The 25,579-nt window shown below is 29.8% G+C and overlaps 2 protein-coding genes across 7 annotated transcripts in view; both read right to left on the minus strand.

Moving 5' to 3' along the window:
* LOC127278133 (uncharacterized) overlaps nucleotides 1-23,976 on the minus strand; it is a 40,352-nt gene extending 16,376 nt beyond the window's left edge. The window contains exon 1 of one of the 2 annotated variants that reach the window (XM_051299691.1): nucleotides 23,823-23,909. The gene's annotated coding sequence lies outside the window, so the exon portion shown is untranslated. Of the gene's footprint in view, nucleotides 1-23,822 lie in introns of both variants that reach the window. The other variant, XM_051299692.1, reaches the window with a different exon arrangement.
* The window catches only part of LOC127278122 (low-density lipoprotein receptor-related protein 6), a 99,998-nt gene that overhangs the window by 42,718 nt on the left and 31,701 nt on the right, over nucleotides 1-25,579 (minus strand). The window lies entirely within an intron of this gene.

Below are 25,579 nucleotides of genomic sequence, written 5' to 3' on the forward strand. Positions count from 1 at the left end.
AAATAAATGTATTTTTATTTATTTATTCGTATAAAAATTGTTTCCGCACACTACACTCAAAAAAATAAGTAGTAGATTTGACTACTTTTTAACTACCCTGTATAGTACAATAGGTCCTCAACTCAATTTTTAAAGTTGTATTAACTACTAAAAAGTAGTTAAAATAACTAAGAATGTAGTTGATATAATAAGATTTTGCAGTTAGTTTTAAAGTCTAACTACATTTTTAACCCAGTAAAAAAAAAGAATTAGGAGTAAGCGAAAAGAATTGGTGGTAACTTAAGCTGAATTCGGTTTGGCGAAAAAACCGAATTGAAACGTTACGGTGAATTATTTTTTTCTTACCGTGAATTCTTTTCTCTTAAACATTTGAATTGACGTTTGTTTATTCGAGTTTGCATTATAAATGAATAAGAATAAATGTTTCGAAGTCTAAAAAAGCCGATTTAAAATAAGAAATATATAATTTTTTAAAAAGAAATAAAAGTGAAATGTGATAGATTTACCGACAATTTTACCATGTGAGTACTACTCATATAGTAAATTTACGAGGGGGAATTTACTAGTTAAAAACGTGTACACTTGACTACCAGTAATACACCTCATATTACCCTTATTACTAAGTATTACACGTTATTACAGAGTATTACACATTATTACAGAGATATTACAGACTTTTTTGCGTTATTACAGTACCGTAATAACGCATTATTACACGGTATTACACGATATTACACAAGTATTACAGGAAGAGTGTACACTTGACTACCTGAGTAAATTCCCCCTCGTAAATTTATCATATGAACACTACTCACTTGATCTAATCGTCGGTGAATCTGTCACACTTCGCTTTCATTTATTTTTTTTAAATTATATATTTCTTATTCCAAATCGGCTTTTTTAGATTTCGAAGTATTTATTTTATTCATTTATAATGCAAACTCGAATAAACAAACGTCAATTCAAATGTTTAAGAAAAAATAATTCACGGTAAGAAAAAAATAATTCACCGTAACGTTCCAATTCGGTTTTTTCGCCAAACCGAATTCAGCTTAAGTTACCACCAATTCTTATCGCTTACTCTCAATTCTTTTTTTTTTTTACTGGGAAGTTAATTGTACTACTAATTTTTAACTTCTTAAGAAATAATGAAATTAACTACACAAACATTGTTAAACTAACTAAGAAAGTAACTGTTTTAACTTCTTTTCACTTAACTACCCAAAGGTAGTTGAAGATTTCGGAAAATTTTTTTTCAATGTAGTGGATCGCAAACTATCAAAGTGTGACGGACTTGTCGCACATTCGTAACCAATGCATTTATTAATGGTGCGGGCGCGAATGTATTTTGCGTCCGCATCTATGACGTCAGCGGGCGGGAATGTACTTTGCGCCCGCTCACCCTATCTCTGGGGCTTTCCATAAACCACATGGTCCCCCCCCCCCTACTAAAAATTCTCATATAGGATCTTATATAGGATCTCACATAAATTCATATTAAAATCCACATAAAATCCTATGTGTCATGTAAGAAACTATACCCACAAAGCACGACTTCTTGCTGTGAGGTTACTGTAAGGATATCTCCCACACAGCACATAAAATTTCCTGAATTTGTCCTGAATATTTCAATGAAAGATTCGAAATATTTCAATGAAAGGTCCATGAAATTTTGATGCAACAATGAAATGTCCGCCTATAAGAAATATTGCAGTTCCGATTGTACGAAAAATTTCAGCGAAATGTTAAGGAAATGTGAGGATGAAAAATTACTGACATATTTTTAATTAAAATTTGCAAAATAAAAAAATGAAATATGTTACAAATTTTTAAGTGAAATATTTTGAAAAGATTATTCATTAAAGTTCTAGAAATATCGAAATGAAATATTTCTAAATTGTTAAAAATACATATTTAGGCAATATCATCCGGATATATTTGTGAAAAATAAAAAAAATGAATTTCAGAAATAAATTGCGGTAGTAATTGTGAAAATATGTGACAAAATTTGTGTATTTAGTGAAATAGTGACAATTTATTTATTATAAAGAAATTATTACACGTAAGATGCAACAAGCGAATCATGATTAATATATATGAACAGTAAGTATAAAAATAGAATACTTAAAATAAATAACATCCGCTCAGGTACGCAAGGATATACTATAAAAGTCAATTTGTTACAAATTTTACTTGACTGGACTTTCAATATTCGTAACTTTTTAATTGAATTCTTAATTTACTGCATAATTATAATTGAACAAAAAGATTTTTTCGCAGAATTGTCATTTGATAACATTTCTATTTTTCAGAGTATTCAAATGTTTAAAATTTAATTTGTCTAAAATTGCAAATGACAAAAAGTACATATATAAACCGATCGCCGGAAAGACGGCATACGTCGATTTAACACATTTTGAGATATGTTAAATTTAAGATTCACTTGTAAGTTATAATTTAAGGCATTATTATCGAAAAATTTTTTCTTTTACAAAGGTTTACTATCGGTCAACTAATTTTGTCACATATTTTCACAATGACTACCGCAATTTATTTCTGAAATTCATTTTTTTTATTTTTCACAAATATATCCGGATGATATTGCCTAAATATGTATTTTTAACAATTTAGAAATATTTCCTTTCGATATTTCTAGAATTTTAATGAATAATCTTTTCAAAATATTTCACTTAAAAATTTGTAACATATTTCATTCTTTTATTTTGCAAATATTAAAAAATAATATGTCATTTAAATAAATTTCATCCACACATTTCCTGAACATTTCGCTGAAATTTTTCGTACAATCGGAACTGCAATATTTCTTATAGGCGGACATTTCATTGTTGCATCAAAATTTCATGGACCTTTCATTGAAATATTTCGAATCTTTCAATGAAATATTCAGGACAACTTCAGGAAATTTTATGTGCTGTGTGGGCTGTAGGGTTTGTAAGGTTACTGTGTAAGCCTGCAGTAAACTTGCGGTCATCTTAAAACTTCCGCCTTACAGTAAGCTTACACGGTAAGGTCATGGTAAGTTTACATGGTAAGGTTGTGGTAAGCTTACACGGTAAGGTAGTTGTAAGCTTCATTTAAGGTTACTGTAAGGTTGATGTAAGGTTACTGTAAACATAGAATGTTGTTAATAAATAACAAGGAGGGGGTCCTTTATGTTTATTTCATAAACATTATGCTTCCTCATTGTGTGAAGCAAAAAATTCGCTTCCTCGTGAAGGAAGCAATGAATTTGTCCAATTCAATTGATTGATTTAAAAACTTTCGAATTAAAAATGTTTTAAATTAATTAAATTTTTTGAAAAATAAAGAAAATTTTAATTAATTTTGAGTGTAACATAAACTTTATATATACGAATCGATTCGTTTTAATGCAAGGAATACAATTATTTTATTCATCAACTTGAATTTAAAAAAAACACAAAATTTTTTAGCTAAAATATGAATTTTCGATTTTTCAATTTTTATTAATTTTCAAATTTTAAATCAAATCTATACTTTATATATACCAACCAATTCGTTTCAATGCAGGGAATAAAATTATTTCATATATAAACATGAATTTAAATAAACACATCATTTTTTAGCTAAAATGAGAAATTTTGATTTTTTAACTTTCTTTAATTCTTTAAATTTCAATCAAATCTATACTTTATATATATCAATCGATTCATCTTGACATAAAGAAGACGATTATATTGTATATTACCTTAAATTTTTCGATTTAAAAATTTTTTCAATTAAAAAAAAATTTGTGGAAAAAAGACGATAAAATTTTTTTTTGGGGGTATTTTTAAAAATCCTCTCGTCATTTTTGAGAGATTAATGTGTTAAATAAGCCTACCAAATTTTATCCAAATCCATTAAAACCTGTTAAAGATATCGTGTTCACAAAAACGATCCACACATACACACACACACACACATACATAGGGTACGGTCACACGACTTTTGGAAAAACCATTCTTGTCTTTCTCTCTCCTATTACAGACGCATAAGTTTGTCTCACTCTGCATTTTCCGTCTTTGGGAAATGTAAGAAAATGCAGAGTGAGACAATCTTATGCCTCTGTCTTAGGAGAGAGAAAGACATGAATGGTTTTTCCAAAAGTCGTGTGACCGTACCTATACACTACCGTCGGAAATTGTCGGTACGATTGACGTGCGCGGGATGAAATGTTGATGTCGCACCTAAATTAAGATATTTTAAGTTTGAGAAAAGCTAGAGACTTGAAACTTAGATCACCTGAAAGCAGATAAAATTCTGCTTCTGAATATATACCTAGAATTTTTTTCGACTTTCTGGAGCGATTATAACACTGGAAAGATTTCGAAAAAAAACGTCTAATTTTCCCAATTTCGTACCCAGTTTTTGATTCCCTGCATAATCTAGGAAAATGCAAGGAAAAATTTGTAACTCCTACAACATAATCTTTAAGATCTTAGCTTTAAAAGTAATTTTTAAGACTTAAAAAATATTGTTTCGTTTTTGTGATAAGTTGAAAAATGTCAGAGCATGTTTTTTACACAACTCAGCGTCAAAGATTAGTTCTTGCATCCCCGCTGCTTCGCCCGTTCCTTGCGCCAGGGCCGAATATGCGTGCGGGCCCCTGCTTGAAACCCGTCTTGTATTTTCTCACATTTACAGTTATTGATTATTAGAATATTAATTAATTTATTTAAAAAATGTTATTATTATTAGTTAATTAAAAGTTTAACAAATACTTTTTAATATTTTTTTCAGAACTTTAAAATTTTTTGTTTAAAATTTGTAATTAATTTTGAAAAATTTAATTTGTAGTACTAATTATTTCAGTAAAAATTATGGAAACAATAATATGAACAGTGTATGGTTAATCTTTTGCATTTGTATGACATATTGAATTATTATTAATTTTTCTGTCTTATTGAGAAGAGAATGAAACAACTGCAAGAATGTAATAATGTTCTTTATTAATTAGTTAAAACTAAAAAAATATTTTGCAAACATTCAATTAAATTTAACGTAATTTATCAAAACAATATTTTTCATTTAAATAATTTACATATTCATAAAACTTTTAATAGCACAGATTTTTAAATTGAATTGAAAATTCGTTATCGGCTATTATCTATTTTTAATTACATGTTACGAATTTTCATTTCATCTTATGAGTATGAAAATTCGGTTACTGCGGTAACATTCGTTCCCCTTCCATTCGCCGAACATAACATCTTCTTTTGCCTCCACCTAACAATTCAAATTTTGATTCATCGGTGAATAAAACCTTTCTCCAGTCTTCAGGAGTCCATGATAGATATTTTTTTGCCCATGCAAGACGTTTTTGTTTATTTATCAACCGCAAAAGAGGCTTCCTTGCTGCGATTCGACCGCATAGACCGTACTCCTGTAATCGATCTTTTATAGTTGTCACACTCAGGGGAGAAGAAAGTCTCTTTTTATTAATAACTTCGCGAATGTCTGGTACAGTCAATTTTCGATTTCGTTTGCTGATAAGCACAATATTTTTATCTTCTTGAGTAGTGGTACAACGTTTTCTCCCTCGACCGCTCTTATTTGCATATTCACATGTTTGTTTGTACCTGTCGACCGTGTATTTTGCACCATTTTTTGAAACACCAACTTTCTCAGCTATTTCGGCAAAAGAAAATCCCTCACTACGTAGGGTACATATTTTTACCCTTAAATCATAATTTACTTCATTTTTTGGCATTTTTTTATTTAAAATAAAACTTTCAAATGTGAAGTTTGAACAAGTACTGCCTAATTTATCAGTAAATTCTATAAGCTTTTGTTTGCAAAATCGCATACGTCGATTTAACACATTTTGAGATATGTTAAATTTAAGATTCACTTGTAAGTTATAATTTAAGGCATTATTAATGAAAATTTTTTTCTTTTACAAAGGTTTACTATTGGTCAACTAATTTTGTCACATATTTTCACAATGACTACCGCAATTTATTTCTGTAATTCAATTTTTTTATTTTTCACAAATATATCCGGATGATATTGCCTAAATATGTATTTTTAACAATTTAGAAATATTTCCTTTCGATATTTCTAGAATTTTAATGAATACTCTTTTCAAAATATTTCACTTAAAAATTTGTAACATACACGGAGAGAAATTTATGCTACTGGGTAACATAATGATGTTAAGGGCAACCATATTTAGTGCTAAATATACAGACAGCGATATATATTGTAGTATTTACTATCAGATTACACAGCCACACAAAAAAAAAAAAAAGTTCTGATCTGGGGGTCTGACTATATATTTTCTATGTCTTTTGGGTCGCTGAATCCGAATCCGAGGCCCATTCAACCCCATCACATCAGGTTTTTGAAAAAACCTCAAAAAACCAAAATGGCGGACACTTTTTTGGAAAATTTATCGGATTCGCTTGAAACTCGCTACTCGGGGGTTTTTGGGGTCGCTGATTACGAATTTGAAGTCAGTTTTCAAAAATTCAAAATGGCGGATCCAATATGGCGGACATTTTTTTGAAAAATTTGCCGGATTTGCTTGAAACTCGCTACTCGGGGGTTTTTGGGGTCTCTGATTACGAATTTGAAGTCAGTTTTTAAAAATTCAAAATGGCGGATCCAATATGGCGGATATTTGTTTGAAAAATGCTGGATTTGCTTGAAACTTGCTACTCGGGGGTTTTTGGGGGCGCTGATTACGAATTTGAAGTCAGTTTAAATTTATCATATCAGGATTCGGACATAATCTAAAAAAACCTACAATTTGTGCTATTAAACGCGCGTAATATCTTTAGTTTCAATGTTTATGTTATCACGTCTATTTTACTATATAATGTACCGTCGGCATTTGCGTTACCCAATGTACACCACGTGGAGGTGCCCTGGACGCAGGCACACGCAAGATACAAAGTAAATACGGGTGAATTAAAACACTCAAGTTTTTGATTTCTCAAAAGAACATCTTTATTGGATTCGCCATTTTAAATTTTGTAAATTGGACTTCAAATTCGTAATCAGCGACTTCAAAAACCCTCATGTAACGAGTTTCAAGCGAATCTAATAAAGTTGACAAAAAATCCTGCCATAATGGATCCGCCATTTTGAATTTTTGAAAACTTACTTCAAATTCGTAATCAGAGACCCCAAAAACCCCCGAGTAGCGAGTTTCAAGCAAATCCGGCAAATTTTTCAAAAAAATGTCCGCCATATTGGATCCGCCATTTTGAATTTTTGAAAACTGACTTCAAATTCGTAATCAGCGACCCCAAAAACCCCCGAGTAGCGAGTTTCAAGCGAATCCGATAAATTTTCCAAAAAAGTGTCCGCCATTTTGGTTTTTTGAGGTTTTTTCAAAAACCTGATGTGATGGGGTTGAATGGGCCTCGGATTCGGATTCAGCGACCCAAAAGACATAGAAAATATATAGTCAGACCCCAAGATCAGAACTTTTTTTTTTTTTGTGTGGCTGTGTTATTATAGAAATTTGATTGTACAATTTACAATCTTTGATGTTAAAAATTTTATACGATCTCTTTACGTTCTCGAGTGGCAAATATACACGAACCTAACCTCGCTTTTTTTGTAAACTTAAATAATTTCATTTTATTTTAATAAGACATTTCGATAAGAATTTAAACTTTTTACATAAAAAAGAGTATGTCTATTTTTTCACTCCGTCTATAAAAAGGACTTGCTTAAACATAAATATATTTATCAAACGGTATATTTTTTTCACAGAGTCAATATTGAATTTGTATTATTTTACTAATTTTTAAGTTTAAAAAAAGTAAGAAAAAATATGAAAAATTTTTTTTTCCAAAAAAAAATTTCAATAAACACATGTACATTTATACAAACGAAAAAAAAAATTTACTTGATTTTTGTAATCTTGAAATTTTTTAAAAAATTTTAAACGAGGTCCTGGTTTTGGTATAATGGGTGTTTTCGGCATTCACTCAGAGTTAACTCTAGAGTTAACAGTGGTGCTCAATGATATTATCTTTGAAAATTTATTTACCTAAATAAAATAATTGATTTTCTATTTTCATCACCCTGAGTTTGAAGTTAGTTGTCCTTGTTTGCTTACTTTTTTTAATTTATACGTTTTTTTTGTTTTTCATTTAAAAATGGAACATATTTTTGCTACCATAAACGTGTTATTTTTTTAAAGTTTATAGTTTTCAAATTTTTCATTATTTCCCTAACTTTAATTAATCTGAATTGTTTAAGGAACTAGATTATTTATTTTAATTAAAGTTGTTTTTTATAAATAAAAAGTTAAAATAATTTTTAATAAAAATAAATTATTATGTTTCAATTTACACTTTTCAAAACAAACAATCCGTTCACAAATTTTGTCGGCCATTAAAGGTTAGGACTGACCCTTTTTCTTTACTCTCGCAAGAAAACAGAGTTAACTATGGGTCATCTTGTAATAAATTTTTGGGGACTTTTATGAAATCTAGAAACAAAAAATTTTATTTTAACATTGCATTACTAGAATAAAAGGCCCGTTTCACATGTTGTTACAATTGCAAACCCTGCGCCAATCAAAATGAATCGTCTATGCCAAATTGCCAATCAACAACGTTCATAACCAACAGACGAACTGAAAATCAAAATTTACATTTGAGCACCACTGCTAACTCTAGAGTTAACTCTGAGTGAATGCCGAAAACACCCATGGAGTGATATTGTATCATTGTCCAGTAAGTAAAACGATTCTTCATCAATTTCACCGTCTAAACAATGCAAAATTGTTTTGAGGTTATAAACACGTTCACACTTCAGTCTTCGCTAATTCAATCAAAATAATAAACCTACACCACAATCAGCGCATGCGCTCACATTTAATTTTTACAATATTTGATAGTAGTGACTACAATCCAAAAGCTAACATATTTTACGTCTTTGGGTAACATCTTGGATAGTAAAATGTTGATAGTAGATTCTTGTCAGTAACACAATGATAGTACCTTGTACAATCTTTCTTTTTACTATCAAATTCTTACTATCCATTTCTCTCAGTGTATTTCATTCTTTTATTTTGCAAATATTAAAAAATAATATGTCAGTAATTTTTCATCCTCACATTTCCTGAACATTTCGCTGAAATTTTTCGTACAATCGGAACTGCAATATTTCTTATAGGCGGACATTTCATTGCTTGCATCAAAATTTCATGGACCTTTTATTGAAATATTTCGAGTGAGAAAAAAAAATTAGCACCATCTGGCAGCGTAAAAGTGGAACTATAATGATATACATCTACAATTGAATTTCCCATAAAATTTCCGACATAATTTCTTATATAATTTCCGACTTGGTATCTTAAATGGACAATTAAAACAATGAAATCCTCACATGACATCCCACATAAATTCCTATGTTATGAATTCTTATATGAAATCCAATAAAGGATCCTATATAGGATTTTATATATGATCCTACATAAGATTTTACATGGATTTTTGTATATATATATATTTCTGTATGATGAATTCTTATATGAGATCCTATATAGGAATCCATATGAGTTCATACGTACACTGTAAAAAATTTCGGAATTTTTTCCAATAAAATAGTAGGATATTTTTCCGAAAGTAGGTGGAAAATACGGTTATCCGAATGTTTAATAGGAAATATATCCGAAAAAAGGAGAAAAAATACTAATTCCACAGAAAAACGGAAATTCATCTAGAATATTTGGAAAAATTTCCGAAAATAATGGATTTTTTTCCAATATAAGTGGGCAATATTTCCAAAGAAAGTAGGAAAAAAGTTTTTCCACATAAAACTGGTAATTATTTATCACCATATGGAAAAATTTCAGAAAATGATGGATTTTTTTTAATGTAAGTAGGAAGTACTACCTATAATATTTGGAGAAATGCTTTTCCACATAAAATGTGAAATTATTTCTACTCTTTATATTTTTTAAGTGTTAATAATTTTCTGGAAAAGGAGGAAACATTATTTTTCTGCTGCACAAAATAGTATATTGCGTGCTAATGGGAGAAACGCACTCTTTTCCGACGAGGATGACGTTTGTCGCACGAGCGAAGCGAGGGCGGCAAGTCACTCGAGGCGAAAAAAATGATTCTCCCCGAGATACGCACTATACTTTTCACAACAACCCGATTAAAACTTCGAAAACTTTGTACGCTGTAAGGTACCGCTCTTTTGATTTTTCCGGCAATAATTGAGAAACAGCATTTTTTCCTGCTTCTGATAATTCTGGCTGTGTACACTGGGACATTGACTTTAACGAATTAATAAACTCCCTAAATCACTATTGTTTAACACACAAAAATTACAAAATCAAAAGAATAAATACGATTCGTTATAAGTAAATACAAAATACACCGGCCGGTCTGCCATTGGCTACTTTCGAAGCTCCACAGAGCTGTAGAAAGTGCAGTTTTCATTTGGGGCGTTTGTGAAAAATTATTTTTTTAGGTTTGCGAAGTAATTCAGAAAATAATGTAATCTTTTCAAAATTTATCGGAAATATTTCCAAAGAAAGGCCAAAAAATGTTTTTTGTATAGCAAATTGTAATTTTTTTTTCTCTTTGTAAATTTACTTATTTCACTATAATTTGTATCGATTTGTTTTATTATATGACCATAAATAACCATTGCAAAAAATATAAGTTTCGAAAAAGATTTCTTGTATGTATCATAAAATTTTATTGCTAAAAAAACATACGATGGTTGAAAGATTCTTTTTCGATTTGAAAGGTTTTTCACATCTGGTATGAAGCCTATTTTATGAGTTTTTCGGGTCTCGTTTTTTTCTTATAGATTTATTTAGACGAAAAGTTTTCAAAATTTTTCCTATTGAAATATACGGATGAAATGTTTGAAAATTTTTCACATTTTCGACGACATTTCCTCAGAGAGGACTTTCAGGCATCAGTTGCTCTTTAGCATTCGCAAGAGATTAACTACATATAACAACTAGTAAGAAAAATTTTTTATACCTATAATAGTGAAAGTCACTTTTTTGTGAAGTGAAAAATTTGATTTAATAATATTCAAGGAGTTCATTAAAAGGTAAATAATAATTAATACTTTTATAACAATACTTTTTTAGGATTTATAAAGAAATGCACTGAGAAAAATGATCAAAAAATTAAACTCAAAATGAAATTTAACTTTTTTTTAAACATCACTAACTACTTTTTATAAATAATGGAAACATTTGTTTTTCTAGGATGTTGATGGACATTAATCGACAAACAGGACACAAGAAAGGAAGAAAAAATAAATAAAAAAAAACAGAAGAGGATTCAAAAGTGATCAGGTTAATTGCAAATATTGTCAGTTTTAATTCATAAATGTGATTTTCCTGAAACCAAAATATTATAAAAGATACACCTCTGCCTTTCTTTAAGAAATATACTTAAGTAATTTAATATTAATAAAATTCGAATAGAATTATTTTTATGTCGTTTTGTAAATAAATTTAACTTTTTATACAAACTTTTATTTATTTATTTATAGCCTTTATTTATCAAATGAGGATAAAATTTCCGATTAGTTTGAAAAAATTATTACTTAACGATAAGAAAAATATTCGCAAAAAATAGTCGGTATAATTTCCAATTGATTCGGAAAAGATGATAAGTAAATATGAGAAAAAATATCTGATAGATTTGGAAAAAATACTGAAAAAATTGGGGATAATATCTGTCAAATTCGTAAAAAAATCCGACTTACAGGATTTTTGTTATTCGGGAGTTTTCAGGGATGCTGATACCAACTAATAGGGTCAGTTGGGGTATTATTGTCCTTGGATTTTTATGTTTCTTGTAATAAAGTATAGAAACTTGAAAAGATTAAAATGTTATTATTGTTGCCTTGCTTTTAAATTTTATTTGCGACAAAAGTTTTGAAATCGTTAAAAATTTTTGAAAAATTATTTTGCCTAAAGTAGTTGGGAAATTATAAAATTAAGTAAATATTTTCTAACGAATTAGTATTACTTTAATAGTTATCAATTATTATGATAATAATCAATTCTTATATTAATTCGTTAAGAAGTATTTACTTAATTTTATAATTGCAACTACTTTGGGACCGTCCATAAACTACGCCCTACTGAAAATCCCTGTATAAGATCTTGTACAATTTCCTGTACAGGATCAGCAACTGAACTTGTACAAGTTCTGACCAGTTCCTGTACAGGAAAATGCATACGAATTTGGAACAAGTTCATGTGTGAGATCTTGTACAAGATCTGGTGCAAGATCTTGTACAAGAAAGATGCTTGCACAAGAAAATGTTCATGTACAATTTCATGTATAAGTACTTGTACATGAACACGTCCATGTTCTTGCACATGTTAATTCATGTTTTTCTTTACTAAAAATTAAAAACTTCAAAGGCTGCGCAATAGTTTACTTTAACATTTACAGCTGCGCAATAGTTTTTAGCATGCATGAGTTACGAATCTTAGTGGTTAAAAATTATCAAAATCTCAAATTTTATTAAAAAAAAAAATTTTACAACTATTTTATGTGCAAGAACATGAACGTGTTCATGTACAAGTACTTATACATGAAATTGTACAAGATCATGTACATTTTCTTGTACAAGTATCTTTCTTGTACAAGATCTTGCACCAGATCTTGTACAAGATCTCACACATGAACTTGTTCCAAATTCGTATGCATTTTCCTGTACAGGAACTGGTCAGAACTTGTACAAGTTCAGTTGCTGATCCTGTACAGGAAATTGTACAAGATCTTATACAGGGATTTTCAGTAGGGCGTTACCAATTTTTCATACTTTTTAGATCTCCTCCTCCCCTAAAATAGGTAACGTAGTTTATGGACGGCCCATTTAGGCAAAATATTTTTTAAAAAAACTTTTTAACGATTTCAAAACTTTTTTAAAAAAGAAATTTAAAAGAGCAAGGCAACAATAATTCTTTTTAATCTTTTCACGTTTCTATATTTTTATTACAAGAAACATAAAATCCAAAGTCAACAATACCCAGTCGAAAATCCTACGCTATGTTAAGCTGAACAAAAAGTTGTTTTGAAGTATTGAGATAACCATTAGAGAATTGTGAGACAGTAGATAACTAGCTATAGAAAACTTTTAGGAGGCCTGTTATGGCCGATTTTTCGCTTCCACGGAAAGCTTGAAAATAACAAATTTTGTACGTTTTAAACAAAGCATTCAAGTAGCTTTGAGAGAGTTATCAAAGAGTTGCAGGATTTTGCATATATAAAAAGAAAGCGTTCAGGTGGCGAAAATTAAATGAAGCGTCATGGATGTTTCAGGAAACAGCGGAAAAATGATAATGATCAAAAATTAAATTTAACCTTTCTTTCCATCTTTATTTATCTCGTAAAAATATTATGTATTAGATTATTATATTTAAATATTGAAGAATTAAAGAAAGATTATTTACGTCAGACTCGGTATTTTAACTTTTAGTACATTGTTGTCAACCAAAATTTGTAAATAAAAATACGCTGTTAAATTCATTTTCATAAATTATGAAATTCTAAAAGAATAAAGAATATATTATTTATAAAAAATATTCATAAATATCAAGTATAAAAATAATAATCTTTTTTTTTAAATATTAAATATTTTGTCTTTTTTTTAAGAAATTGTATTCATTATTCAATATAAAAGGTTTTCACCGTGTTCGTATTCCTAACCCCAAATTTTGCTCAAGTTATATATAATCTTTTTCGTATATAATTTAAGTGTTTAAAAATAAACGTTTTCTTTGAAAAGTAATTTTTATATAATATATAAAGAATAATTATTAATTGTATAAAACGGATTTACAAATTACTATAGAATTTTTATAATTTTTCGATTTAGTTTAATTTAATGAAATTATTCTAGTTTTCAGGAAGTGTAAAAAAGGTAATTAAATTACATATTAGTTTGCAACTTGTGAAAAGCAAATAGAATTACACATTAAACCAGGCATTAGGAAAGCATTCACCAAGCAAACTGGTAGACCTTTTGCTAGAAGCTGTCCACAGATATTCAACAAGCTGTAGAAAAAGCTTCCGGTTAAGAAGTCAGAAAGCAAATATCACAGAATTTTAGGTCTAATGTATAAATAGTTGCCATGAAGCTTTTGAAACCTTCATAACAGTTACCTGAAGGCCATGTGAACCCTTCAGGGAAACTTACGATTTTCGACTGGGTATTTAATAATAATCTTCGGAATGAAGTAAAAATATTTTTTTGCATTTTTTAACGAGTTTAAAACTTTTCTTTTATGGAAAAATTACAATGCAGCCAAAATAATAATTCTTCCAATTTTTTCAACACGTTTTCATTCTTTTTCTATCGATAATTTAAATTTATTAGCAAAATAATAATATTCGTCATTTACTATATTAGTTGATATGAAATTTATAATCAGCATCCTCCAAAACTCCCGAGTAACAAGTTTCAAATTATTCCATTAAAATCATTGTCTAAATAAACATTTTGTTTTGTAACCTTTAATATTAAATTATTTAATTTGTTTGGAACAACTTTTGTCTTGAACATTTTTTACAAATGTTACGAACGAATTTCGTAACTTTTTAAAATTTTCAATTTTAAATAAAAGATACCTAAATTCAATTAATTATTGTAAGATTTAAATCACATAGTGATTTAAATTCTTTTTCTACTTATAATAAATTACAGATGGAATTATAAATAATATAAAACACAAACATACAACACAAACACAATTTTTCAAATTAATTTATAAATAAATTAAGAAACAGGTAGCTGTTCTCATTTTAGCATTGTTAAATAAATATCGAGAATATTAAGAAATAAAAGGTAAAGAACCTCAATATAGAATAAAAGAGTTCATTTTAACAAAGTTTCGTAAATAAAGTTCCATCATTTCACAAATCAATATACAATTGAGCAATATAATTGCTCAATACAAGGAGTGGCTCATCGAAGGTGGATCACGCCACTACCCCAAAATTGCAAGGTTGCAAGAAGCGACTTAGCGACAGACAATTTCATTATATTTTTCCCACTCTTTCATCAATTAATAAAACCAATTGTAATTGTAAATTACGGGCAGTTTAGAGGTAGAGGTTTGGAGAGTTTGAGGTCTCAAGTGGAGACGGTGTTACAACCCGGAGTTTGGGGTTGATCAAAAAGTGTATTGTAAAAGAATTCTCTAAGTGGAGAAATTCTTTTAGTTGGATTGATTTATTGAAGCATTGAAGTATTGATTTTGTGATTATTGAATACTAGTTTATTATTTTGTTGATCTGTTGGATACTGATTTGTCATTTATTGAATAATGGAATATTGATTTATTATTGAGGACTATTGATTATTGAATTGAGGATTATTAAAGATTGAAATATTGAATATTGATTTGTCATTTGTGCAATATCGATTTGTTGAGTTATTGATTATTGAATTGAGGATTCTTGAATATTGGAATATTGAATGATTATTGAGGACTATTGATTATTGAATTGAGGATTCTTGAATACTGGAATATTGATTGATTATTGAGGACTATTGATTTAAATATTATTGATTTGATTTTGGTGAGTTCTAATGCATTATATTTACACTACACAGACATTCACACTATTCAATACATTATTTTAATACATGTACTAAAAACATTTGATTCTATTTTATAAAATACATGTTTTTCTTTGAAGTTTAAATTGTGATTTCTATATTTGAAACATTCTCATATTTCCTTTTTTTCTGATTAATCAAATTAAGAGTACAATAAGAATACGAATCTCAAACGACGTTCTGAATAATAGAATGGTAGTAGGAGGAATCCACTACCTTTATAATTAAATTTGTCCGAAGGGCATGTTGTTGGCCTACCGGAATTTGTAATAAGAAAAGCTATTTTTTTGTGTTTATGATTGATTTCCAATAAAAACCTAAAACCTTTCCCATCAAATTCTAACCCTAACAACAAAAATTCGTACTTTTCGAGATATGTGCAAGTTTCCATACTTTTGGAAAACCCTGTATAGTAAATTATATGGGAAATTCAAATATAGATGTATATCATCATAGTTCCACTCTCACGCCGCCAGATGGTGCAAATTTTTTTTCTCACAGTTGAGATCAGTCTTGAATACTATAAAAGCTGAGACTCTAACTCAGAAGGTGTATTGCAAAGCACAATTTCTTTTCTTTTCAGATGAATTGCAGTAATATGTGGTTTTACACTGAAACCCCCCCCCTCCCCCTTATTGTGACACGTGGCTTAAACTTTTAATGTTATTTTATCGCGTCGAGGCACTGTACATATACGAATATCAGTATTTAATTTTTTTATTGTAAGAAAAGAGTGCCGGTTGTGGGCGCACCCCTACATAATTTTTGACAGCAACTAGATATTGCTGATCTGAATATGGTCAAACTTGTATGTTGTCAGTACACTGTACTTTTTTTTATGTAAAAAAAGAGAAATTCGCGATTTCAAGAGTTTGTAGATAGAATTGGCCCTGCCAAGTTTTTCATCTAAAATAAGTAAAAGTATCAAGAATTATGATTCTTATGTTAAATGATTAATTTTTCCAATAAATGGGCGTTGAAAACTTGATTGGCTTATACCGGCAGTAACACAAGCAACGCGTTCCGAAATTTTCTTGATTTATACACGGAAAGAATTTTAAGACGTCTGCTGTGCGGACGCTTCGAGAACTACGTGGCATGGGATGTCCTTTCACTATGCACATGTGGTGTGCATTTTCGAGACATCAAACGTTCTGGTTTCGGCGCAACTGTTAGTTCGGGCCTATGCTCACGTGGTGTCTTTCTACTCGGTGCATGATAGACGCATGGTTTCAAATCATGGTATATTGTGTTATAGAGACTAACCTAATCTACAGTTTTTCTTGTCGCGGCATGTAATAACTCTTATGTTATTACAATATATATTTTACTTTGAATTTATCTGTACCTAATATACGAATTTAATCAACAATGAATTTAAAAATAAAAGTAAATACATTTAAATGTATTAAAAAAAGCGAATACAAATTTATCAAAATATTTTTAATTTTCTTATATTATTAATATCATCCGTAGCAATGTTTATTTTAATAAGAATTTGATTCTTAATTACTTAAAGTAAGGTACTTTTAATGGAAACAAATCACTTTTGACACTTCTAAATAGCATCTATAGTTAACATAACCTAAAAAACGCGTGACACACGCAAACGCACGATCCTCATGCGAACGAAACTTCTCTTGTCTTGACTTATGCACATGAGACGTGCATTTTTTCGAGACAAGTGATATCCCCCACTTTCATACATCTGTTCGCGCGATTCCTGTATATCAGGTGACTGGGACTAGAAGTACAAGTCATGCGCGGTAAGCGACATAGCAGACGTCTCGAAATTCTTTCCGTGTAGTTGTTTTACAGCACCAAGCAATTTATAGAAGTTAATGGACGTTAATGGAAGTTAATAGCCAGTCCGTTTATCTTTTTTTGGTGGCATAATCACTAAAACGAAATTAATTTTAAAAAAACTACTTCCTTAGTTTATACAAAAACCCTAATTGGACAATATGCTAAAATCTTTTTACACTTTTTAAGGTTAGGTCTATTAATATAAAAAAGGCTACTTATCCGATTAAATTCAATGAATAACTTATGCAAGTAACGATATCTTTCTCAAGGAAAAAAAAGAAAATAGTATGTATTTGTTAGCACTAATTATTGGAGAACACAAATGTGCATTTGCACACTTGAATGTCTACTAAAAACTCAGCTCCCGTCAATAATTATAAGAAAAAAATTCGGTTGACAGATATGTCAATTGTGAAAACAAAAATAGCTAGTGGCCCACTTCTGTCGACGCTGCTCTATATTTAATTAATCTTTTAACACCGAAGAAAAATTGATAGTAGGAATGAACTAATGAAACACCATACTAGGTGTTTTTAAAATCGCTGATTATAAATGTTATGTCGAATTGACAATTTGACAAGTGACAGCTGTTAATGCAACAGTCGAAGTTTCTAAAAAATAATTATATTTAACAAAATTGATGTTATATGGATTTTCGGGTTCGCTCATTACGATTAGGATGTCAAATTGACCGTTGGCAGCTGTCAATTAAACTGTCAACTTTTCTAAACTAGGTGTTCATTTCATGACCATTTAGCTTCCTCATCATGATACACTTATATTCAAGATTAAAAGAAGGATTACAGCTAAAATAGCGATCAATTTTATAAATATTAGTAAAATGTAAACTTTGTATACCTCAATCGATTAAATTTTTGTATCAGAAAAAGTTATTTCAAAAAATACAAAGAACGATTATTTTCAAAAAAATGATTTAATCTATAGATTTCAGTAAAATATGAACTTTATATAGGCTAATCGACTCGTTTTAATGCAAGAAATAAGTTTTTTTACTAAACAAAATTAAATTTACAAAGAAAAAAATTTTTTGAAAAAATTTTTTTTTTAAATTTTGAAAAAATTGTAAAAAATAAAATGTTGTGAATATATTCGGAATTCCTTGTGTCAGATTTTAGGTATTAAAGATTACAATAAGCATACAAAATTTCAGGACAATCCGTTAAAACGTTTCTGAGATAATTGGTACACAATATTTTGTGACATACACACACACATCTGGACATTTGCTGAGGACTTCATATATATTATTTCTAGATGAAAATAAGTCCATATAACCCAATTTTAAAAAATCGAAAAACGTCAAGAATGCAGGGGGAGCAAAAGTAATTATTTTTAACGAAAATGGCAATAAGAGGGTTTTTCGGGTCGCTGATTACAAATATGACGTCAAATTGACAATTATTTGTCATTATTATTGTCATTTATATTTCATGTTCTAATGTTGGAATATTCTTGTAAGTTCGAAAAATATGATGTAATTTTTATTTTTTTCAATAATATTGATGCATTATTCATATTATAATATTTTTATAATTTTTTATTTGAATATTCCCAAAATATTCCAATGGAATATTCCCACAATATTTTAAAGAAATATTCCTGAAGTAATTCTATGAAATATCCAAATATTCTTGCAACATTTCAAAAGAATATTTCAAAAAGTGGTTATTTTTATGCTCCTGGAATGTAAATGGAATATTATTTTAAAATACTCGTAATATTCTAATGCAATATTCCAGGAATGTGATTGGAATATCCCGTGTTATTTAGCAATTATCATTTTCATTTCAATTATGGTAGTTTTACTTCATTTTTTTCATTTTTTTTTTGCGGATTCTCCTAGGGTGCCCACAACCGAGTACTACTTTTTTTCACTAAAAGTGATCACTTCAGTGAATTCTTAATAAAATCATTCCAATTGAAGGAATCAATTTAGTTTTTTTACAGTTACCTAAGGCCTCTAGATTGCCACTGCTACACACAAGTCTCATAATATGCATTTGGTTAAATGTTATGAGCCATAAACAAAAGGGTGCCCACAACCGGAACTATTACCTTACTATAGTGAAAAAGAGGGATACCAAAAATTAGATTTCATAAAGCTTAAAAGACTGTTTTTTAAGTTTTATAATTATATCATATCAATGCTCATGAGCGCGATTAGTCCACGTAAATTCGAAAAGAGATGTAAAATCTCAAAGCCACGTGTCTCGAAGTGAAACCCTTTCCCCCCATCTCGTGGTCAAGAGTAGCATTTTAGTGACACCCCCCCCCTCCCCATAAATGGGCCACGTGGTTTATGGAAGACCTCTCTGAGCGGGAATCACTTACTTTGCGACCGCCTCAAGTGCACGAAATAATACACTTTCCGTGCAGATAAGACAAAAATGAATATAAATTGATGAAAAATGCTATTGAATTTAGTAAATGAACTATTAAGAGAGTCGGTTTCTAAAATTCATTAGCATTTAATTATCGCCCTATAAAACCGGCATTGAACGTGAAAATGATAAACACTGATTTTAAAATACTTTTATCTCAAAACACAAACAATTTTTAAAAGTGTTATATAGTTTGCGATCCGCTAAGGCAGTCATAGAGTGAAGTTAGCATAATTTTTTATATTCAAAGAGCCTCGGAAAAAATGCCCCTTTCTCGTACCTCAAATTTTGAAACTTTCTTTAGACCAAATGGTAACATATGATGACCCAATAATCCCTGCAAAATTACAAGATGAGCATACGCCCCCTTTCGGAAATAAAAGGGGTCAAAAGGGGCCATGTCAAAAAAAGAACATGCAATATTATCAAATAATATAAAAAAATCAGGCGAAATGGTTCCTTTCAAGATTTTTGTCTGCTGATTACGAATTTGAAGTCCGTTTTCAAAAATTCGAAATGGCGGATCCAATATGGTCGACAACAATTTTAAAAATACATCCAATTTACTTGAAAATGGTTACTCGGGGGTTTTTTTGGGTCGCTGATTACGAATCTAAAGTCCGTTTTTAAAAATTCAAAATGGCGGGCATGAAAATAAAAAATTGACTGAATTCGTTTAAAACTCGTTGCTCAGGGATTTTTGGGGTCGCTTATTACGAATCTAAGGTCCGTTTTTAAAAATTCGAAATCACGGACAATTTTAAAAATCCATCCAATTTACTTGAAAATCGTTACTCAGGGGTTTTTGGGATCGCTGATTACGAATCTTAGTTCCGTTTTTAAACATTCAAAATGGCGTATCCTATATATCTAATAAAGGCTAGATGTAATGCCAAATCCAGCTTGCGAAAGCAAGATGTAATAATTCAACCAACAAAGGTAAGATGGAATAATCCAACCAACGTAGGCCATATGTAATCGACAACCCAATCAACAAAGGTAATGGATAATAATCCAACCAACAAAGGCAAGATGTAATCGACAACTAGATTAACGAAAATAAGGGATAATAATCCAACGAACAAAGGCAAAATGTAATCGACAAAAATAATAATAATTTCAGGCTTTTAAAACTTCTATTAAGTTTACTTAATCACATTTGCAAACATACAATGCAAATAAGATGTAGAATGGAATAGAAATAAATAAAATGATGATCTACTGATCGTCTTTTGTATTTAGGTTTTCGAATGTAAGCTGAAATCATATAATTATTTCAGACTTTTAAAACTAAAATTAGTTTTCTTATATCACATTCTTAAGCTCACATTCAAATAATATTTTTTTAAATGATGTTTTAAAGCTATGAATGTTTCTACCCAAGAAGCACGTAATAAATCCTCAATGTCAAGGTAATATTACACGTGAGATTCGTAATATAACGCTGTAATATTACAGTAACCTTACAGTGATCTTAAAATTCCGCCTCAAGGTAATATTAACGGGAATATTACTGTAATATTAACGGATATTAACGGTAAAACTCTGGACTCGTGTGCTTTGAATTCGGGGTTCGATTCCCTAGATGGGTAGATTTTTTTCATAAAGAAATGTTCCCATAATATTACTGTAATATTCTCTTGTAATGTTACTGTAATATTACGCGCTAATATTACGCGCTAATATTACTGCAATATTACTGTAATATTACCTTAATATTAGCGCGTAATATTACAGTAACATTACCGGTAATATTACCTTGAGGCGGACATTTTAAGATCACTGTAAGATTACTGCAATATTACAACGTTATATTACGAATCTTACATGTAATATTACACTGATATTGAGGTTATATTACGTGCTTCTTGGGTATTTGCTTTTTGTTTTATATGTTGTATCAAAAAGAATACTAACAAAAAATGTTTAGTCCTTTTCAATATCAGTTCACCTTCAGATTTGTGTTCACTGACCTCGAAAACCCCTAATTAACAATTTTGAAGTCAATTAAAATCAATTTAAAAAATAGTCGTCCGCCATTTTGGATCCGTCATTTTTAATTTTTTTAACCCCTTCGCAGTCCAGTTAAAAATCGCTGGTGGGCCTAAAACGGTCCGAAAAAAAAGTTTCCAAAAAAATATGACTTCATCATATTTAAGGTTTTTGTGGTCGCTGAATTCGAATTTGAGGTCAGTTTTTCAAAATTCAAAATGGCGGATCCAATATGGCGGACAAATTTTTAAAAAATCAAACCGTTTTGCCTGAAATTTGTTACACGGAGGTTTTTGGGGTCGTTGAATTTGAATTTGGGGTCGTTTTTTTTAAATTCAAAATGGCGGATCCAATATGGCGGACAAATTTTAAAAAAATTGATCCCATTTGCCTGAAATTTGTTACTTGGGGGTTTTTGAGGTCGCTGAATTCGAATTTGAGGTCGTTTTTTTTAAATTCAAAAAAGTCTAGCATCAGATTTTTATTTATTTCTAAAATTTTGGTCGCCATTTTGGATTTTCCTTACTGAATTTTGAAAAACTAACATCAAATTCAATTTCAGCGACTCCAAAAATCTCTAAAAAACGATTTTCGGTGGAAACACATCAATTTTCAAATTGTCTGCCATATTTGTCCGCCATTTTGAATTTTGAAAAACTGACCTCAAATTCGAATTCAGCGACTACAAAAACCCCCGAGTAACAATTTGTGGTCAACACGCATTAATTTTTAAATTATCCGCCATATTGGGTTGCCATATTGGATCCGCCATTTTGAATTTTGAAAAACCGACCTCAGATTCAAATTTAGCGACACCGAAAACCCCTGAGCAACGAGTTTCATGTAAATCTGATAAATTTTAAGTTTTCATGGTCGCCATTTTGGGTCCGCCATTTTGTTTTTTTGAAATCTGACTTTAAATTTGGATTCAGCGACCCCAAAAACCCCCGAGTAACAAATTTCAGGAGAATCAAATTAAATTTAGTATTATTTTTTTGTGGTGGCCATATATGGCCACTTGCACAAAGGTGGCACGACTTTTTCTGGCCACATATGGGCCCTGGACTGTCAAGGGGTTAAAACTGATACCGGATTCGTAATCAGCGACCCTGAAATCCCCTTAGTAACGATTTTCAAGTAATCTAAATGGATTTTTAAAATTGTCGTCCGACATATTGGATCCGCCATTTTGAATTTTTAAAAACGGACCTTAGATTCGTAATAAGGGACACCAAAAATCCCTGAGTAACAATTTTCAAGAAAATTGTATGGATTTTTAAAATTGTCCTCCGACATTTAAAATTTTTAAAAACGGACCTTAGATTCGTAATCAGCAACCCTAAAATCCCCTTAGTAACAATTTTCAAGTAAATTGGATGTATTTTTAAAATTGTTGTCCGCCATATTGGATCCGCCATTTCGAATTTTTGAAAACAGACTTCAAATTCGTAATCAGCAGACGAAAATCTTGAAGTGACCATTTTATCTGATTTTTTTTAACATTATTTTTCGATAATATTCCATGTTCTTTTTTTGACATGGCCCCCTTTGACCCCCTGTATTTCCGAAAGGGGACATATGCTCATCTTGAAATTTTCCAGGGATTATTGGGTTACCATATATTACCATTTGGCATAAAGAAAGTTTCAAAATTCGAGGTACAAAAAAGGGGCCTTTTTCCGCATGGTGCTTGCCAAGGCTCCTTAGTACGAGAATAATAACGAATAAGATCGTTAAAATTTTCCGTAGATAAAATTTTAAATTCTCCAAATTTACCAATTTGGAAGAGATCAAATAAATAAAGTTAAAAAATCCTGCACTTTATTTTTTATTATTTTTATTTGACCAGTAAACAAGCTAACGAAAGAAAATACCCTTTCATGCAATGGCACTTATAATAACAAAAAAATAAATCTATTGATGAAATAATTAGCGTTAAAAAATTATAGGAACATTTAAAAAATTTTAACACAAAATAAAAGTGCAAATATGCCAATTATTATTTAGAATTTTACTCACCGTGAATGACAACTTGTAATGTAAAAGAACTATTTGAAATTGTCTTCAATGCAGAAGTGAAGCAATGAAAGCTAGATGGATCATTAAATATTTCAATGTTTGACTTTATCAAGCAAAATTTTATACATTTTTTTAATATTGTAAGTTGTTAAATGATATCTATTTTAACTGTTGTCGACAAATCACTATTTTGTTTCAAGGACATAGTTTTCTACACGTATCTTTTTTTACTGCTTTAAAATTTTTCACATTTATTAAACGTGAAAAAATATTTTGCAACTAACATTTTTTGTAAAATTATATTTTTTCTAAAAGATATCTACACTAATATGTTTCATTTCTTACTTTTTAGTAAGATTAATTTTTGTTCAAGACAATTTGTTACAGAGAATTAACAAACAAATTGCTAAATGATAATAATAAATGATAATAGAAATTAAATAAAAAAGCAAATATAAAAAATGTATATTTTTAAAAATTCTCATAATTTTAATACTCTAAAATATAACTTACATTTATTTTTCTTTTAAATTTTATTGAAAAAAATGAAAAATGGTTTCCCAATAATAACTTGAAAATTTTAACGGCAATAGATTCTTTGGAAAATTTTCCATCCACAAGTACTTTTTTTATGTTTGTTTTGTCCGAAAATTACGTTTTTAGAGACTCCAAGATAGCGTGTTAAGCTTGGATATGCTTTTCCTTCTTTTAGTCCTTTATGCTGGATAAATAAGGAAATTAAGCAGCCAGTCTTTTGTAATTATATTAATCATTAAGTCTTTGTATGCTTTTAATTTCTGGGGCTTATCATCAAATTAAGATTTGCTTTGAAAGTTTTGCTTAATTAGTTTGATTATTTATTAGTATTTGATATCTTGGTATTGGATGTGAAAATAGGGCTAAATTATTTCTCTCTATTGTGGTTATTTTTGCTTACTTCCCACACAGCACATAATATTTCCAAAATATTTTTGAAATATTTCACTGAAATTTTGGAATATTTCTGTGCAAAGTCCTTGAAATATTGCTGCAAACAGGAAAATGTCCGCTTATGAGGAAATATTTCACTGAAATATTCTGGAAATTTTCAACTTAAATGATGCGCACTGGTCGATCTTAGTTACTATATGGCCTGTACAACTGCGCAGTAGTTTTTAGTTTTCTAGAATCCTAAGGGTGTTAAAAATTTCAGAAAATACCTATTGATTTCATGTGTCAAAAATTTATGGACATTTTGCAAAATATTTCCTGAATATTTCAGAAGTCGTTATTTGAATTAGGCAGAATAACGAATCAGTGGCTACAGGCTCTTCAGATGGCTCATTTGGCCACATTTCTAGAAAAATTTTATTACCTGATAAAAATTCTTTTCGCGAATTTCGGGCCGATCGGCAATTACATCCTGCTGACAATTGTCCAGAAAATTCAAGTACACAATCTCAGTTCAAAGATGTAATTTGGGATCAACACGATCTGGAATGGAATAATAGGATTCTTCCTCCACTTTACTCCGCTTCTAGTCCTCCTCCATTTATTGTTTTAATAGAGAGCACCATTCGAGGCAAAAATATTGGTAAATTAGACCCCATATGCGTAATTGATCTAATATCTCCTATTATTGAGGGGGGAAAACAAATAACACGCAATGGGAAAAACCAGATAAAGATTAATTGCGAAAAATGGCAAGATGCTAACGCTCTAGTTGGCTCCAAAGAACTGGTATTGGCGGGTTATGTTCTCTTCATCCCAGATTCCTT

This window comes from Leptopilina boulardi, unplaced genomic scaffold (genome assembly GCF_019393585.1).
Source record: "Leptopilina boulardi isolate dan_hultmark-lab unplaced genomic scaffold, ZJU_Lbou_2.1 LbouV2_195, whole genome shotgun sequence".
Taxonomy (NCBI): domain Eukaryota; kingdom Metazoa; phylum Arthropoda; class Insecta; order Hymenoptera; family Figitidae; genus Leptopilina; species Leptopilina boulardi.